At 39.9% G+C, this 18,310-nt stretch overlaps 1 long non-coding RNA gene across 1 annotated transcript in view; it reads left to right on the top strand.

Moving 5' to 3' along the window:
• LOC143649459 (uncharacterized) overlaps positions 1-10,851 on the top strand; it is a 66,946-nt gene extending 56,095 nt beyond the window's left edge. Inside the window, exon 3 of the long non-coding RNA XR_013159007.1 lies at positions 10,615-10,851. This is a non-coding gene — a long non-coding RNA (uncharacterized LOC143649459). The remainder of the gene's footprint in view (positions 1-10,614) is intronic.
• The last annotated feature ends 7,459 nt before the right edge of the window (positions 10,852-18,310 follow it).

Raw genomic sequence — 18,310 nt, 5'->3', positions numbered from 1 at the left:
TTTACTTCTAGCTGCTCCAAGATACTGGAGAATAAAAGAAATATCAATTTGATGATTGAGCAATCATATTCATTTGTTAAACCCTATCTTCTCTGTACAACGCCACCATCACCTTTGATCTTTCTCCCGTTCTTTAGGGGTATTTGGGCTATGGCAGTTCTAACTTTTTCATGTTGGAAGGGGCTGTTAGTAGTATGGGGGTAGGGGGTTTGTATTACTTTTGCAACCTTCCTGTGAATTTGAAATTATTTAAAAATAAAAAGTTAAAAAGTAAAAAAAAAAAAAAAAATTGGTTCTTTCGCTTAATATTTTTGACCCTGGACAAGTCACTCAACCTCTAGTAATAAACATCAGGTTCTTATTCTGTAAAATCAGAAAAATGTCATACCACTATGAGGTTGGCTGTATACGAAAGGACATTGTAAACTGTGAAGTGCTTAACCTAGTATCAAAACTATGCTAAGGAATTGGTATGTTTCCAGTATTTTCTCACTATTTCCAGATACTATTTTGCCTTCAACCCATCAGATTATTCTTAAATTTAAGAGGTAAAATAGTTGTATTTTTATTCAATTTTCCATTCAAATGCCAAGCCTAACTTCCTCTTGTGTTTACAACCAAAGAAATATTTTTTTAATTATCTTCTATGGCCTTTTAAGATGTTAGCAAACATAGAAAACTGATCTTAAGTGGCCTCGATGTTGTGGATGAGTGCTGGCAGGAATGATAGGCCATTGCTTTACTCAGACACTGAATTCACAGCCCATGTGTGCCTCTTGGTGAGGCAAGGTGAGGTGGGCCCAGCCAGGCTCCAAACATTTGTTTTCCCACAGACATCCATTGGCTACTGTGCTGTGGGGCGGTGGGTCAAGGGTACACTGTAGGTCAGACTCGATAGTTGGGAGGGTTTTTATTATTGGTGCAGGAAGATAGAGCAAATGTCACCAGTATGAGATCCTTCTTGATTTTTACTACCTTTAGTTTTCTCCTGAACCTTCTCAAATATGGAAAACACTGGTTGGTATTAAATTTCTCTGGGCTTCTAGAAAATGACTGCTTAATAAGACTTCTCTGTCTCTCCAAACTTGCTGGTTTTTCAAATTGTCCCTGGGTATGTATATATATATATATATATATATGTATTAGTTAGGGTTCTCTAGAGAAACAGAACCAACAGGGAACACTTGCAAATATAAAATTTATGAAAGTGTCTCAGGTAACCGTAAGAACGCAGGGTCCAAAATCCACAGGGCAGGCTGTGAAGCCGACGACTCCGATGGAGGGTCTGGATGAACTCTGCAGGAGAGGCTCACCAGCCAAAGCAGGAATGGAACCTGTCTCCTCTGAGCCCTCCTTAAAAGGCTTACCATGATTAGATTTAGCATCACTAATTGCAGAAGACACTCCCCTTTGGCTGATTACAAATGGAATCAGCTGTGGATGTAGCTGATGTGATCATGACCTAATCCTATGAAATGTCCTCATTGCAACAGACAGGCCAGCGCTTGCCCAATCAGATGAACAGGTATCACAACTTGGCCAAGTTGACACCTGTCCCTAACCATGACAGTCCACCCCTTGTCAACTTGGCACCTATATATATATATATATATATATATATATATATATATATATCTCACCTTAGACCATACTCAATCTCCAAATGAAAACAAATAAGCACACATTTTTTCTTTTACCTGACAATACTCAACCGTCCCGCATACAACTGGAAACACATTAAATCTCTCCAGAATAGGGTGCAAATCCTTGGGCAACATTCATTCTTAAACTTGATATCTTACAACTTAAATAGTATAACATGAACAAAACAGCATTACAGTCCTCGTTTCTGTAACTGATCACGTGGTCGAATTTCATATTTATCACTACCTTCTTCCACTAACCATTCCATGTTCCCTTTCCCCTCAGCAAGCACTTCAGCTGGCCGTGGTTCTTTGCCTGGTGGGGTGACCCAAACCTTCATTCCTGAAGTCTCAGAGCCATTAGTGGTCCTGCCTGGATTGTGTTGTTGCAGTTTTCCATTGATTTTAATCACAGGGCATGGTAGTACTAATAGACACCCCAGGGGATCTCCTATATTCCAAGAAAACTCTTCTTTACCTCCATTATGTAGTTGCAGTCCTACTTCCTTCTGATAGTCAGGATCAATTACCCCAGACAATAATGTAATCCCCTTCTTGGTGTGTTGATCCAGAGGCATAAGTAGCCCAAAGTGACCAGGTGGCAATCTTAACTTCCAGTTCAGTGGTATCACTGTTGTTTCTCCTGGAGAAAGCACACCCCATTTTGGAACTAAAACCTGTAGACCAGCAGAACTCAGGGTAGCAGGGACAGGAAGCAAAAATTTTCCTAGTGGATCACTAGGAGTAATAGTGAGTGGCACCACACCCATTTCCACCCCTTGGTTCCTGGACCCATGGATCCTGGCTATGGGAGAAACAGCACCATACAGCGGACGCTGATTCAGAGCATACACAGCTTCCTGGAGAACATCACCCCAGCCTTTCAAGTTTTTGCCACCTAGTTGGCACCGTAATTGAGTTTTCAAAAGGCCATTCCACCGTTCTATCAATCCAGCTGCTTCTGGATGATGGGGAACATGGTAAGACCAGAGAATTCCATGAGCATGTGCCCATTCCCACACTTCATTTGCTGTGAAGTGTGTTCCTTGATCCGAAGCAATGCTATGTGGAATACCATGACGATGGATAAGGCATTCTGTAAGCCCACAGATAGTAGTTTTGGCAGAAGCATTGCGTGCAGGGAAAGCAAACCCATATCCAGAGTATGTGTCTATTCCAGTTAGAACAAATCGCTGCCCCTTCCATGAAGGGAGTGGTCCAATGTAATCAACCTGCCACCATGTAGCTGGCTGGTCACCTCGGGGAATGGTGCCATATCGGGAGCTGAGTGTGGGTCTCTGCTGCTGGCAGATTGGGCACTCAGCAGTGGCTGTAGCCAGGTCAGCCTTGGTAAGTGGAAGTCCATGTTGCTGAGCCCATGCATAACCTCCATCCCTACCACCATGGCCACTTTGTTCATGAGCCCATTGGGCAATAACAGGAGTTGCTGGGGAAAGAGGCTGACTGGTATCCATAGAATGGGTCATCTTATCCACTTGATTATTAAAATCTTCCTCTGCTGAAGTCACCCTCTGGTGCGCATTCACATGGGACACAAATATCTTCAAGTTTTTGGCCCACTCAGAAAGGTCTATCCACATACTTCTTCTCCAGACCTCTTTGTCACCAATTTTCCAATTATGGTCTTTCCAAGTCCCTGACCATCCAGCCAAACCATTAGCAACAGCCCATGAGTCAGTATACAAATGCACCTCTGGCCAGTTTTCCTTCCAAGTAAAATGAACAACCAGGTGCACTGCTCGAAGTTCTGCCCACTGGGAGGATTTCCCCTCACCACTGTCCTTCAAGGACACCCCAGAAAGGGGTTGTAATGCTGCAGCTGTCCACTTTCGGGTGGTACCTGCATATCGTGCTGAACCATCTGTAAATCAGGCCCGAGTTTTCTCTTCCTCAGTCAATTCACTGTAAGGAACTCCCCAAGAGGCCATAGCTCTGGTCTGGGAAAGAGAAGGTAATGTGGCAGCAGGAGTGGAAACCGTGGGCATTTGGGCCACTTCTTCATGTAACTTACTTGTGCCTTCAGGACCTGCTCTGGCTCTATCTCGTATATACCATTTCCACCTTAGAATAGAGTGCTGCTGTGCACGCCCAACTTTATGGCTTGGTGGGTCAGACAACACCCAACTCATGATAGGCAACTCAGGTCTCATGGTAACTTGGTGGCCCATGGTTAAGCGTTCAGTCTCTACTAAGGCCCAGTAGCAGGCCAAAAGCTGTTTCTCAAAAGGAGAGTAGTTATCTGCAGCAGATGGTAAGGCTTTGCTCCAAAATCCTAAGGGTCTGCATTGTGATTCTCCTATAGGGGCCTGCCAAAGGCTCCAGACAGCATCTCTATTTGCCACTGACACTTCCAGCACCATTGGATCTGCTGGATCATATGGCCCAAGTGGCAGAGCAGCTTGCGCAGCAGCCTGGACCTGTCGCAGAGCCTCCTCTTGTTCAGGTCCCCACTCAAAATTAGCAGCTTTTCTGGTCACTCGATAAATGGGCCAGAGTAGCACACCCAAATGAGGAATATGTTGTCACCAAAATCCAAAAAGACCAACTGGGCGTTGTACCTCTTTTTTGGTTGTGGGAGGGGCCAGATGCAGCAATTTATCCTTCACCTTAGAAGGGATATCTCGACATGCCCCACACCACTGGACACCTAGAAATTTTACTGAGGTGGAAGGCCCCTGTATTTTTGTTGGATTTATCTCCCATCCTCTGACACGCAAATGCCTTACCAGTAAATCTAGAGTAGTTGCTACTTCTTGCTCACTAGGTCCAATCAACATGATATCATCAATATAATGGACCAGTGTGATGTCTTGTGGGAGGCAGAAACGATCAAGGTCTCTGCGAACAAGATTATGACATAGGGCTGGAGAATTGATATACCCCTGAGGTAGGACAGTGAAAGTATATTGCTGACCTTGCCAGCTGAAAGCAAACTGTTTCTGGTGGTCCTTACTAATAGCTATTGAGAAAAAAGCATTTGCCAGATCAATAGCTGCATACCAGGTACCAGGGGATGTATTGATTTGTTCAAGCAATGATACTACATCTGGAACAGCAGCTGCAATTGGAGTTACCACCTGGTTGAGTTTATGATAATCCACTGTCATTCTCCAAGACCCATCTGCTTTCTGCACAGGCCAAATAGGAGAGTTGAACAGGGATGTGGTGGGAATCACCACCCCTGCATCTTTCAAGTCCTTAAGAGTGGCAGTAATTTCTGCAATCCCTCCAGGAATACAGTATTGCTTTTGATTTACTATTTTGCTTGGTAGGGGCAGTTCTAGTGGCTTCCACTTGGCCTTTCCCACCATAATAGCCCTCACTGCACGAGTTAGAGAACCAACGTGGGGATTCTGCCAGTTGCTCAGTATGTCTATGCCAATTATACATTCTGGAACTGGGGAAATAACAACAGGATGGGTCTGGGGGCCCACTGGACCCACTGTGAGATGGACCTGAGCTAAAACTCCATTGATCACCTGGCCTCCATAGGCCCCCACTCTGACTGGTGGTCCAGAGTGACGTTTTGGGCCCCCTGGAATTAATGTCACTTCTGAACCAGTGTCTAATAATCCCCGAAATATCTGATCATTTCCTTTTCCCCAATGCACAGTTACCCTGGTAAAAGGCCGTCGGTCTCCTTGGGGAAGACTTAGAGGAAGGTTAACAGTATAAATTTGTGGCAGTGTAACAGGTTTCTCCCCCATAGGGACCTGGCCTCCCCTTCATTCAAGGGGCTCAGGGTCTGTGAACTGTTTCAAGTCTGGAAATTGATTAAGGGGCCGTGACTCTGTGTTTTTGTAATTCAGGTTAGACTTCTGTTCCCTTGACCTACAACTCTTTTGTTTATACAGCTCCAACAAGAATTTAGTAGACTGCCCTTCTATTATATTTCTAGGCACCCCATGATTTACTAGCCAATGCCACAAATCTCTGCGTGTCATATAATTTTGATGCCTCCTTTGAGTTTGTTGTCTATTATAATACCCACGTCTACCCTGTCTTTGGTGATTAAGTGCTGCCACCTGGCTTCTGCCAACTCGGGATCCTGTCATCCCATTGTGTTTAAAGATTCCAGCTCAGTGACAGCAGTTCCTACAGTAATATCTGACCTACAGAGAAGTGCAACCACAGAGCTCTTCAGGGATGATGGTGCTAGTCTCACAAACTTATTTCTCACTGTTCTGGTAAAAGGTGCATCTTCTGGACATTCCTGGGGTGTAAGAGCAGGCTTTGCATGATAAATCCACTCTAACATCCTAATCTCTCTAAGCCTCTGGATCCCCTCATCTACATTATACCAGGGCAGTTCTGGCATTTCAACCTCAGGTAATGTTGGCCACCTTTTGATCCATGTTTCAACCAACCACCCAAACAAACTGTTAACACCTTTTCTAACTCCTTGAGCTATAACATTGAATGCAGAATCTCTGCTTAGTGGGCCCATATCAATAAATTCAGCCTGATCCAGCCTTATATTCCTCCCACCATTATCCCACCCTCTTAAAATCCATTGCCACACATATTCCCCTGATTTCTGTCTATATAAATTGGAAAACTCACACAGTTCTTTTGGAGTATAATGTACCTCCTCATGTGTGATACTTTGTACCTCACCTTTAGGGGCCTGTTGGGACTTTAGTCTAGTTATAGGTCTAGAAGAAATGAGGGGTGGTGGGGGTGGGTCATGAAAAGAATTAGAAATATCTTCCAAGCCATTTGCTTCAGGGCTTTCATTTGCAGTTTCATCTGGTGAAACAGGATTAATAACTCTAGGGCTAATCCCTTCAGGAGGAGGTTGGGTGGCCAATTCCGCAAGGCAGGCTGGAGGTGGGGCAGCTATGTCCTCAGGGCAGACTATTACAGGGTTATCTAAAGAAGGCTCAGCATGGTCTAGGGTTTCAACCTCACCCCCAACATCATTATCAATCCATATGTCACCATCCCATTTTTCAGGGTCCCACTCCTTTCCAATCAATGCCCTCACTTTAATAGCAGACACCATGCAAGACTGAGATTTCAGTTTACATTGTAAAGTTGCTACTCTAACAATAAGATTCTGAGTCTGATTTTCAGAGATCTCAAGTCTATGGCTACAGGAAATAAGATTTTCCTTCAGGATACTCATAGAAACCTCTACATCTTTCAGACGGCGCTTAAGCTTCTCGTTTGAAGCCTTAAGCCCATCCCTTTCACCCTTTAATGTAGACAGTGTATCTAACAACAACCAACCAACATCTCTATAACTCTTATTTCTACAAAACTCTGTAAAGGTGTCAAAAACATTATCCCCCAGAGTCTGGCTTCGTACAAGCGAAGCATTAAGAGAATCGAATGATGATATTTTGACTATCTCCTTTGCCAACTCAGTCCATGGATTGGGAGTGTCATTCTGATTATGGGAATCAGAGTCCTTAGTGTCTCTGAGTCCAGTCAGAGTAGAAAGCCATTCATAAAAATCCATTTTTAAGATTCTGTTCCTTAAGAACCACTCCTGGTACCAAGATGTATTAGTTAGGGTTCTCTAGAGAAACAGAATCAGCAGGGAACACTTGCAAATATAGAATTTATGAAAGTGTCTCACGTGACCATAGGAACGCAGAGTCCAAAATCCACAGGGCAGGCTGCGAAGCCGACGACTCCGGTGGATGGCCTGGATGAACTCCACAGGAGAGGCTCACCAGCCAAAGCAGGAATGGAACCTGTCTCCTCTGAGTCCTCCTTAAAAGGCTTCCCATGATTGGATTTAGCATCACTAATTGCAGAAGACACTCCCCTTTGGCTGATTACAAATGGAATCAGCTGTGGATGTAACTGATGTGATCATGACCTAATCCTATGAAATGTCCTCATTGCAACAGACAGGCCAGCGCTTGCCCAATCAGATGAACAGGTACCACAACTTGGCCAAGTTGACACCTGTCCCTAACCATGACTATATATATATATATATATATATATGGAGAGTATTTTGGATTAAAAATCCATAGGTATTTGAGCATAAGGGAGTTGAACAATGTGTTTCTTTTTAAAAGTTTCGTATTATTTTTTTTCATACTGTATTCTTGTTTTTCTAGCAGCTTATTAATAAGCCAAGGGTTAGTGTGCTTTAAAAAAATATATATATTTTTCAAATTGACCTTGTTTCTAACAGCTTTTAGTTTCATTAAATTGAACCTTATGACTTCTATTTTATAGGTCAAAGATGGTTGAATATCAGCAATTTCATATGGTCTTGCTTACCTACATTATGAAGAAGTGTTTCTTCTCAGATAAATCGATTAGTTTTTAGTGGAAACACCCAATTTACTTCTATACATCAACTTATCTTCCATTTCTTCTTGTTCACAGAACTTGTGAAAAAAGGATCTTGATGCTTTTTCCCCGGTCCTCTCCAACTTAATATTTTACCTTTAAGATCTTCTTGCCCCTTGTCCTGCTTTACCCCATAATTGTGTAATTAGATTTCAATCTCACCCACAAATACAGTTTATAAATGGGTTTTTGGTAGTGACGGAAATATCATCAAATCACAGCACTTCCAAACCTACAGAGGCTATATTCACCATCAGAAGCAAGCAGTTCTTTTGCTCTTTTTTTCCTTGATCATTGAGCTCAGATGTTTAAGAAAGTCATTTATAAGCTATCTAGCATCCATCTTCCATCCCAAGGATATAAAATCTCTCCTCTCATTCCCTACATAGTGCCATCTGGTGGTTCTACACTCAAACCACAACTCCTATTCTAGCTTCTATTTACAAAACTTGGCCAATGGGAGAGAAATACAGCCAGAATTTTGGCTCCAGATTTGACTCTCCCAGTGTTTGAAAATCACGTATCTACATCTACACATACTGACAGGGGCCAAGGCCTGATCAGGTATCAAGTATTTGGAGGAAAGGTTTTGCATTGGAAAATCTCCAGTAAGGCAATGTCCTTTGTCCGATTTTTTTCTACCTCTTCACTTCCTAATAGTATCCAATAAAGATCTCCAGGGGACAGATGCACCAGAGGAACACCTAAGTCATCAGTATATCCTTTGCCATCAAGGAGAGCCACTGCATTGCTGTGTGTCATATTCAAAGTTCATGGGTAAAACTAATTCGAATCAGGGAGATTCATTATCAGCCCCCATTACTCAAACAGTAAGATTCCCTCAGGAACATGGGTCATCCATATATGAAGCTTACAACTTTAGATGCCAAAGCTACCTTGGCCGATTTATAGTACTATAGAGTGGATTAAGCAGGAGTTTAGTTGTAGGATTTGCAGAAAGCCTTCCTATGAGATTTGAGAATAACATCATTGATGATTAATTTTTTACTACAAATTTTTTTTTTAATATCAGAGGAGAATAAAAAGTGATGTTGCTAAGGCAAATGATCAGTGGACCCTCTGTATGATTCATCATTTCTTCTTTGGGCAGAAGATCTGCACATATTGTGGTCTTAGTGTGTTGACTAAAGTTAGCTTTCCTTTTCCTAGTCTTGCTTCTTCCTTCCCTCATCTATCCCCAATATTACCACCTACCAATGATGATTACTAACATTATAATACTAGCACAAACAAAAAACAAAACAAAAAAACTAGCTACAAAACAAAACCTAGGGGGCGCAAGGTTATTTCAATGGTAGAATTCTTGCCTGCCATGCAGGAGTCCCAGGTTTGATTCCCAGCCCATGCACTTCCCCCCAAAACAAAGAAGCAAAACAAACAAAAAACAAACAAAAATTCAACAAATGGTGCTGCAATGACAGGATACTCACATGGAAAGATAATGAAATGTGACCCCACCATACAGCATACAAAACAAATAGAGAATGGTCTTATTCATCTTGATAAACTGTAATAGTCTACCCATACAAAGCATCTATTATATATTTATTGAATACATATTAATCACTGGTAGAAGTTCCAAGACTGGACAATGAGATTTTTTTTTTCTGACAGTAAGATTTTTATGTTATCAATAGTATTCAGCATCATACAATGGGAAGAACATGTAATTAGGGGTCAGAAGATGAACATCCAAGATCCAACTCTTACCATGCATTAATTACTTGACATTGGGCATGTGATTAATTCTGAGCCTCACTTTCTGGATCTGTAAAATGATATCTGTCTCTAAGGACTGTTGGTAAGATCAATGAACAAGCATGAGAAAGTTCAAGGTAAAAGGCAATATAAATGTTTTTGAATATGAACACTATTAGTTCAGTATGAATGTTAGCCATACCATTATCGGGAATGACTACGTCCTAAGAATCCATTGCTTTGCCTCCCAAGGTTCAAGGAGGGTTTTGGTAATGCCAAATGATTTTGTATTTTAAATATTAGCATTTCATAACTGTGGTAGTTAGGTTCAGGTGTCAACTTGGCTAGGTGAAGGTGCCTAGTTCTGCTGCTGTGGACGTGAGCCAATAGCATGTGAACCTCATCTGTTGCTGAATACATCTGCAGTTGGCTAGGAGGTGAGTCTGCTGCAATGAATGATGTTTGATTTAATTGGCTGGTGAATAAATGAGAGAGCTCAATGTACCACAGCCCAAACAGCTCAGCATACCTCATCTCAGCACTCGCAGCTCAGCCCAGGCCTTTGCAGATGCAGAAAGGAATCACCCCGGGGAAAGTTGTTGGAACCCAGAGGCCTGGAGAGAAGGCCAGCAGAGATCGCCCTGTGCCTTCCCACGTAAGAAAGAACTTCAATTGAAAGTTAGCTGCCTTTCCTCTGAAGAACTATATGTTAACTAAATAAATCCCCTTTTATTGAAAGCCAATCTGTCTCTGGTGTGTTGCATTCCGGCAGCTAGCAAACAAGAACAATAAGCAAGTGTGACAATAACTAGAGATTTCAGTCCTTACCCAAGATTTATTTACTGGCAGGAATGCAAGGGCCCAATGTGAGCATTCTGGCGTTGGTAACATTAATGCCATTTTGTTTCCTTTACAGAGACTGAAGATAGGAGATACATGTGTGCTGAAGTAAAGAGGTGTGCGGGTCTGGAAGGGAAGCTACAAACACATGTTAAAGTAACAGTTCTACCATTCCCCAAAATAAACAAAGGCAGATATTTTGGAACTTTTGTGAAATGCATTTCTAGCCAGGCTTTTATCTCAGAGTATTTTTTCTAGGTGTATTGGCAGTCTTCTAAATGCCAAAATACTAAAACCTGAAATAAAACATAAATACAACAAAATAAAACAAGTCTCAGAACTACTTTTCTATTCTGAAGCATACTGCACCTACGAATCAGTTCTGTTTTTCAGGTCAATCAGTCCTGTTGATAAAGGTAAACTGATTTTCTGTGGATAACAATCAAAATATATATGAGGCAGAGTGATATTAATATAAAGTTATATTAGAGGTAAATCTTAATAAATAAGTATCTAGGATTTAAAATTCATAGCTCCCAGGAGGAGCCATGTGTTTGGTTTGATTTTAGAGAAGTTGTCACAAAGTAGGACATGCCACTAATATATTCCTGAATTTATACTAGCAGAAACTGTTCAGTCTTAGTCAGGCATGCTAGCTTTCAGGATTCCAGGATCAAAGCCCACATCAGATTTATATTTATACCAATCCTGGCAATGGGTAATGCCCTGAGGTTCTCAGAGTCTAAGACAGCTTGAATCTTCTGGAACTCAAAGAGTGTTCTATGAAAAACAGACAGTTTGCTAAAAAAAAAAATATATCCCACTGATGCCAAATGTTTGTTTGAAAATTCCCTCTAGGAGAAGGTTGTTGCCGAAAACTGTGTAAAAATTAAGAGCTGCCAATGAAAATCGGTCTCAATTCAAAATTGTGTCCACTGACAAAACTAAAAAAGATGTCCTTCCCATTCAAAAGCAGTTAGAACATTTCCAAAGAGTTTAACTAGCTGAAATCTTTTCATTAGGTTACTACACATGTTTCTCTCTCATTTTTGTGCCTATGTATTTTCATGTTTCTTCCTTGGATGATTCTTTGTGTTGATTATACCTTAGATCAGACTTTCTTCTAATATTTGTGTAACTCTTCACATTTCTTACAACAGGACTACTCATGTTGCAGACAGATAATGTTCTTGGGGATAATAATGAGTTTACAAAAGACTTCCACAGACTAAGATTCACTCAGTAACCCACTGCAATGAACAATATTCTTTTTTGCATTTTTTGCCCAAATCTCTCACAACAAAGTGTAGGTCCATTTCTATCGTTTGGAACTCAGAGGAGATAGAGAGCAGCTGGTCACCAACTTCAAAATAATGGCATTTTTATTTGGGTGGGATCAAGGCAAGCTTAGAGTCCAGTTAAAACTGATTGGTTTTATTCTTCAAAAGTGGCTCCACTATCATCTGGCTCCACAATAATTTGGAGTCAACTCATGAAATACATCAGACATGCTATCAATCTCTGTAGCCCTGAAGACGTCCAACTTCAGCAAGCTTTCCCCAGGATTTTATATTATTTCTTACCTTAGCCACATGATTTCATTTCTAGTTTCTAATTAATAGTCTACATGAAATAAATTGACATTAAAATTCTTGCTTTCTCTATCATTTTAAACTTTGTTTTCCATTTAATCTTTTCCTTCCTCTTTGAGTCTGCTGTATCCAAAGAATGCTGATTATATTTTCTTTTACTTCTACCAATTGTAGTTCAGTCCTTCAATAAGGTTTTCTCATTTTACCCCAATAAACGGTCATAGTTTTATAAAACTTTATGAATAAAAATGGCTATTTTTACTTTTATCCCAATTTTCACATACTGCTTTTTTTAAAGTATCTACTTTTGTCAGAAAGAGCACCATGGATCATTAACCTTTTTTTTTTTTTTTTTTGAGTATCAACTAGGGATTTGTAGATTTGGGATACTTTTTAAATAATAGAAGAGACTATAATATAGTCCCCTTTCTTTCCAACAGAGAATATGATTTAGCAGTCTGAGGCATGCCAAAGACTTACTAAAGGAAGAGTACTTAGCACATCACATTGTTCCTCTTGAAGTACAAAATATTTCCAAAATAATGTAAAATAAAAGAAGCCCAATAGACTGTCTCAGAGAGACGTGGAAATACTGAATATGATTGCCCTTATTATGGACCATGCCTGAAATCAGTTTAAGGTATATACCAAAAAGTCAAAACTTTAGAGGAATTTCTCCAAAACAGTGCACACTCTTCCCAAGAGGTTGCGACAGAGACCAGAAACTCCTTTATAAAAAGTCCTCTGTTCAAACTCCTATGTTTGAAAAGTCAGATATCTAGGCAGAAAAAGTCGCTTAGTTATTTTACTTCTATATTTTACCACGTGAAGGATGAATTTTTAAAGTCTATTTAGGCTTCTCAATATATGTAGAAATCTACAATATTTTTAAAAATTGTGTTTTATGACAAAGGAAATATTATCAGGGATGTTTATAGGCCAACTCAGAAGACCTTGTTTTAATGATTTATGCAACATAGTTTACATAATATAAAATTAGGGTCATATTCAGTCTTTGTTATGAGATGATGTGTTCATGTTTAAAGCAAATTTGGTGCATCCCACTGGGTTCTGTGTTATTCAGTGAGATGTGCTCTCTAAAGTCAGGGGCCAGATGGCGGATGCAGAAGTCTTTTGGTAGAATACATCTCTATAGAGGATGATGTCACATTGGACTTGGTGACCAGGCTGACACTGAATGCAACTCAGTCACGGTATTTAAATCACATTAAGACTCTCTTTTATTTATGGCTCTCCCTGGCTTTATGTCTAATTGCTAGCCTCCATGTGGCAATATGATATGCTACCAGTTCTGCCTTTCATTCTTGCAAAACAAATACTGCGCGTACCTTTTTAGAGGTACAGGGGTTCCAGAAAAAATCATTTTGTTAACACAGACCAATTATAATTAAGCATAAATTTAAAAGGGCACCTTACTTTTTATATGCTATTTTTTCATATTCTTGATATTGTTCAGTCCAATTTTATTAGTGTTAGTGTGGACACTTTCTATTGTAATTACAGAATTTTATAAGTAGAAGGACAAAAGATCATAAAGTCCACTCCCCAGTGATAGGGAAACTAAAATCAATATGAATTCAGTCTTGTTCGGCTGAAGTAGGGGATAATCCAAGCCAAGTAATCAAGTTCTGATAACTAGGTTTGCATTCTTTCCACTTCTCCCTTGCTTCCTTTTTTTTTTTTCAGCAGTTTTAGTCAAACACCATACTATCCACCCCAAGTGTCCAATCAATGGCTCTTGATATAATCACATAGTTATGCATTCACTACTATAATCAATGAGAACATTCTCATTTCTTCCGAAAAAAAATCCCATACCCTTTATACCCCTCTATTACTGACATTTAGCTTTGTTTTAGTGCCTCTGTCAGAATTAATGGAAGAATATTACAATATTACTATTAACTATAGACCTTAGTTTGCATTAGTTGCATTTTTTCCATATACCACCCTATTATTAACACTTTGTGATAGTGACATACATTTGTTATAGTCATGTAAGAATTTACTTATATTTGTAAAATTAACCAGTCTTCATCTACTCTAGGTTTCACTAAGTTACACAGTCACAGTTTTTATCCTGTAGCTAACTCCCAAAGTTTGTCATTATAATAAGCTCATATTGAGACAATACATTATTTGTCCTTTTGTTTCTGGCTCATTTCGTTCAACATAATGTTCATCCACATCGTTGTATGCCTCATGACTTCATTCCTTCTTAGAGCTGCATAATATTCCATCGTATGTTGTTCTAGTTTGCTAGCTGCCGGAATGCAACACACCAGAGACAGATTGGCTTTTAATAAAAGGGGATTTATTTCTTTAGTTCTTCAGAGGAAAGGCAGCTAACTTTCAACTGAGGTTCTTTCTTACATGGGAAGGCGCAGGATGGTCTCTATTGGCCTTCTCTCCAGGCCTCTTGGTTCCAACAACTTTCCCCAGGGTGATTTCTTTCTGTACCTCCAAAGGCCTGGGCTGAGCTGCAAGTGCTGAGATGAGGTATGCCAAACTGCTTGGGCTGTGCTACGTTGAGCTCTCATTTAAGGAACAGCCAATTAACTTAAACATCATTCATTGCAGCAGGCATGCCTCTTAGCTGACTGCAGATGTAATCAGGAACAGATGAGGTTCACGTACCATTGGCTCATGTCCACAGCAATATAACTAGGTATCTTCACCTGGCCAAGTTGACAACTAAATCTAATTATCACATATGTATATATCACAGTTTGTTTATCCACTCATCAGCTGATGGACATTTAGGCTGTGTCTGTTTATTGGCAATCGTGAATAATACTATGAGCATTGGTATGCAAATGTCTATTCGTGTCCCTGCTTTCAGTTCTTTTGAGCATATACCTAGTAACAGGATTGCTGGACCATATGGCAATTTTATACTTAGCTTCCTGAGGTACCACCAAACTGCCTTCCAGAGTAGCACCATTCTACATTCTCACCAACAACAAATAAATGTATCCATTTCTCCACATCCTCTCTAGTACTTGGAGTTTTCTGGTTTTGTTTTATAATGGCTATTTTGGTGGGTGAAAATGGTATCTCATCTGGGTTTTTGATTTGCATTTCCCAATATGCTTTTGAGTCATTTGCATTTCCTCTTTGGAAAAGTGTCTCCAAATAATGTCTTTATTATTATTATTATTACTTGCATGGGTGGGCATGGGACTTGATATCCATATCTTTTTAAAATTGAGTTGTTAGTCCTTTTGTTGTTCAGTTTTAGAATTTCTTTATATATTCTGGATATTAAGCTACTTAATGGGAAAATATTTTCTCCCATTAAGTAGTCTGCCTTTTTACTTTCCTGACAAAGTTCTTTGATGCACAAAATGACTCAATTTTGAGGAAATCCCATTTACCTAGTTCTTCTTTAATTCAACATAACAATATACAAACATAAACATTCTTACCATATATCATTCCATTCTTGATACATATAATCAATAATTCACAATATCATCACATAGTTGTATAACACTTACCACACTTTAAATTTGCTTTCATCAGTCACTGTCATAAACATATCACAATCATCAATTGATTGCATTGGGAAATAACATTGTGTTTCCTTTTTTCAAATTATGGAAAACGTCTTCTATTGGCAAATTTTATTCTTTCTTATGGTCAGTGAAAAATTATATTTATTCAGAAAAAAATTGCCATTTGGGGTGTTTCTGACTGTGTCAGCTTTATGAAATCTCTCATCATGTTCACTTCAGCTCCTACTGAATAAAGAATGCTTCTGATGTATTTTCTAGTTGTTTGACTCATATTTTGTCCTCATCCACACTACTGGCATTAACCTGAGAGACCTGTTAAAAGAATTCATATTTACACTTACACATAAAAAGTTCTTTCCTGTAGTAAGAAATAGCAAGCTCCAAAAGAGGTACAACCAGATTTATCACAAGACCTTGTTCCACAAGTTCTTAAAATTTTATATTCTTGGTCTTAGAAACCCCTGATAATAGTGTTCTTCTTTAAACCTATAATAGGAATATACTTTATTTGCTAAATGATTAGGTCAAAGCCTAAGACAAATGTCTACTAAAAGGAATCAACACACCCCAAAGCATATAGGATTTAAAACTCAAGCCAAATCTCTACCAACCAAGTTGTATATTTTCTTTAATATTAAAGAGATAAATGTGTAAGATATTGCTCCTAAAGGACCAATGGAATTTATTCATCATTAAGTTTAGACCAGTTTGACAAAATTACTCAGCTTTATCTTTTGTAAGTAGTAAAACGTCTACAGAGAAAAGTAATCACTTGGGAAATGATTGGATTTTATTTCAACATGGTAGTTTATAGGACAATTCCTTTTTATTTTCTTTTAGTAATTTTAGATTACCATCAGTTCCTTTTGGACAGATTAGACTTTTCATGATTAACTAATTCAATCTTACAAAAATTCACAAATTGAATGTAATTAAGACAACTTAGAGTACAGGAAGGTAGAACTATAGTGGGATATAGGGGAGAGACAACAACATGGCTGAGAAAAGCCAAACTTGCCTGCTATTTCACAAATGGGAGCTTAAAACTATCTCTTGACCTGAGGATGACTTTCAAGAAGGAATCAAATAAACCACTTGGCTAATGTTGTGGGAAAGCTACATACCAGAAATGGAAGGGCTCTTATAAAGAAACTTTATTATATTACAAGTTTACAGTTCTAAGGCCATAAAAATGTCCAAACTAAGGCATCCACAGAAAGATACCTGAACTCCAAAGAAAGGCTGATATCTGTCACATGGGAAGGTATGTGGCTGGTATCTGCTTGTTCTTGTTCCTGGTTCTGCTGCTTCCAGCTTCTGATGCCAGTGGTTTCCTCATAAGTGTCTATGGGCCTTCACTTCATGCCTCCGGGACACAGCTCTGGGTTCTGGCTTGCTTTGCATCTCATGGGAAGGCACATGGTGATGAATGCTGGGCTCCAAATGTCCCTGTCTAGGCAGCTGCTCTCTCTGTCAGCACTCCAAGTGTCTCTGTTGGCTCTGAAGCAACTGTTCTCCAAGCATCTACTCTGAGGTTTCTCAAAAACGTTTAACCTCTCTATAATCAACATTGAATGGGTGGAGACAACATTGAATGGGTGGCCTCTAATCAAAAGGCCACACCCACAATTGGGTGTGTCACATCTCTAAGGAAGTAATCTAACCAAAAGGTCACATCTACAACTGGGTGTGTCACATTTCCATGGAAACAATCCAATCAAAGTTTCCCATCCAAACAATAGGTCTGGCCCCACAAGATTGGATCAGAATTAAAACAAGGCTTTGTAACAGTTTTAAACCAGCACATCCCACCCTCTAGACCCCCTAAAAAGACATGTTCTTTTCATACACAAAATACATTCACTCTATCACAATATCACAAAAGTCTTAAATCATTTCAGTAACAATACAATACCATACAAAGTTGAAAACAGTACAAAATCTCATCAAAGTCAGTTACAGGTATGGTCTATCCTAAGGCAAAAAATTCTCCCCTACTCTGGACCTGTCAAACTCAGAGCCTGTCAAACTCAGAACAAGTCATGTGCTACCAATATACAAGGGAGGGACAGTTATAAGATACATGTTTCCACTGCCATAGGGAGAAATCGAAAAGTAAATAGGGATCAAAGTTCCCAAACAGTTCTGAAAACCTGCAGGACAAACTCCATTGTGAGAATACTCACAAATTATGTATTCTCAGGGCTTTGGAAAATGGCAGTTCCATCCTTTCCAAGGGACTACACAGCGGCCTTGCTCTCTCCAAATGCTGGAGTGAGAGCTGCAACACGGGGACGCATTGGGGTAACCACCTTTCTCTTGGCTCCACCCTCTCCAAATTTCAGGGCAACACCTGGGATCTCTGCCATCTCCAGGGCACATGCTGAACTCCTCCATAACAATGTGGTGGCAGCTAGGCTTTCCCCCCACCCCACCCCCCAATCCCTGGTTTATATGCTCCACCCTCTCTGAGGCCTGAGGCAGCAAAACTCTTACTGCACATTGAGGCAAAGGCCCACCCTGTCTTCAGGGCAAACCCATCCTCTCCAAGTGCTTGTCTGCTCTTCTGTCCTGAGGTTTCTTGGCTTCAAAGCTTAGCTTCCAAGGCTCTGCCTTTGAAGTTATTTTTCCTTCAGTTTGC

The sequence above is a fragment of the Tamandua tetradactyla genome, chromosome 11, assembly GCF_023851605.1.
Source record: "Tamandua tetradactyla isolate mTamTet1 chromosome 11, mTamTet1.pri, whole genome shotgun sequence".
Classification (NCBI taxonomy): Eukaryota; Metazoa; Chordata; class Mammalia; order Pilosa; family Myrmecophagidae; genus Tamandua; species Tamandua tetradactyla.
This window is presented reverse-complemented; position numbering and strand designations above follow the sequence as displayed.